The sequence below is a fragment of the Seriola lalandi genome, unplaced genomic scaffold, assembly GCF_002814215.2.
Source record: "Seriola lalandi dorsalis isolate HSWRI2012SDOR001 ecotype SW California unplaced genomic scaffold, Sedor1 jcf7180002054985, whole genome shotgun sequence".
NCBI classification, from domain to species: domain Eukaryota; kingdom Metazoa; phylum Chordata; class Actinopteri; order Carangiformes; family Carangidae; genus Seriola; species Seriola lalandi.
In genome coordinates, this window is record NW_019525534.1 from 117,184 (window position 1) to 118,835 (window position 1,652).

General features: G+C 42.6%; 1 pseudogene across 1 annotated transcript in view; it reads right to left on the reverse strand.

Annotated features, from left to right (window-relative positions):
- LOC111647331 (immunoglobulin kappa variable 6D-21 pseudogene) overlaps positions 1-1,644 on the reverse strand; it is a 7,639-nt pseudogene extending 5,995 nt beyond the window's left edge. The window contains exons 1-2 of the transcript XR_015436543.1: positions 1,530-1,644; positions 1,013-1,313 (exon numbers count right to left, since the gene is read on the reverse strand). The product of XR_015436543.1 is annotated as an immunoglobulin kappa variable 6D-21 pseudogene (transcript). The remainder of the gene's footprint in view (positions 1-1,012; positions 1,314-1,529) is intronic.
- Positions 1,645-1,652: the final 8 nt, after the last annotated feature.

Sequence of the window (1,652 nt, forward strand, 5' to 3'; positions counted from 1 at the left end):
ACAGAGACAATTTGAAAGTTTGACAGCTTACAGGTGATTGGCTGAAGGCCGCCGTGTAAGGTTGTGATTGGGTGAAGATGTGAATGAGTGGGTGGAGCTTTTAGATAGCGGGAAATGTTGCTTGTGACTTAGAAGTCATGTGCAAGGAGAAAGTCTTCCTGACTGAACGTTCGCTAAGCTTTATTAAAGTGACACATGTCTGCTGTCTTTCTGCTGACATCTTAATAGTAACAGCTGATCCATGAAATCCACAGTGACTCATCTCATATATCGATCAGGTCACAGGGATGTTGTTGTTGCTTGGTGATGATGTCACAAAGAATTGATTGGGTAAATTGATTCATTCAGACTCTCAGTTCTAGCAGACAGTGTCTCAGTGTAGCAGTCACATCCTGAACCCTGGTGGGAGCTGCAGGTACGGACGTTCATAAGAAAAGATTCTTCAACAACAAGCAGCTCTGTGCATGATGTCCTTCACATGTGACCTCTGACCTTGTCTGTGCTGATGTTACAACATGTGGATGCAGTGGAGAGACTTTCAGCTCTTTTGATTTTCTCCTTCTGGTGAACAAACTGAAGCATCAACATGTTCACATGAGTGCAGCAGTTTTTACTCACTGTTATATTTTCTTTGTAAAATGTGTCTCAGAGCTTTTAATGAACTGCTCTCAAATGTTTCCACAATCATTTAATGCTGTTAATATCAGTAGAGGATTTGTGTGTGTTTGACAGTTTAACATCAATCATTTAAATGTTTTCTCAACAACTATCAAAAAGTCCTGTGTGTGTGTGTGTGTGTGTGTGTGTGTGTGTGTGTGTGTTTGTGGAAAAAGTAAAATATTCATCATATTTTATAGTAAATGAAATAAATTCAGATTTTCTATCATATTAAACTTTTCACAGCATGAGAATATGTTGCAGTCAAACCTCTAGTGTTTTAGTGTCAGTGCAGCTGTTGAGTCAGATCAGTTCCTCTGCAGCTGAGGGAGGTTTTTGTACGACGCTTTTTCACTGTGTGAACGAGCTGTAACCCTGCTGACAGTAGTAAACTCCTGAATCTTCAGCCTGAACTCCACTGATGGTCAGAGTGAAGTCAGTCCCGTATCCACTTCCACTAAAACGACCTGGAACACCAGATTCACGGGTTGTAGCATAATAAATCAGGAGTTTAGGAGCTTCTCCAGGTTTCTGAAGGTACCAGTGGAGATTGCTACTAACACTTGAACTGGCTTTACATCTGATAGAGACAGTCTGTCCTGGAACAACAGACTGAGATCCAGGAGTCTGAGTCACAGTGATTTCTCCTGATGAACCTGGAAAACATGAAGAAGAGGAGAAGGGTTATTGAGACAAATCCAGCTTGGAGAAAGATGATCAACATCCAAACAGAAGAGGATCATTTCTTTAACATGGAGAACAGATGGAAGAAGGTCAATGCTGCTTGTCTCAGTGTTTCTCCATCACAGCAGAACATCATTGTGGTGAACCTGGTTGCATCCTGAAGCAAAGTTTTCACAAGAGAGTCTCACCCTGAACAAGGAGCCCCAGGGTGGCCAGCAGTAGAGTCAGAGACATCATCATTGTGCTGCCGGCGTGTCAGTGGCTCTGAAAGGCCTGGACAGCCACTGATCAACACTGGCCTCTTAACGGCT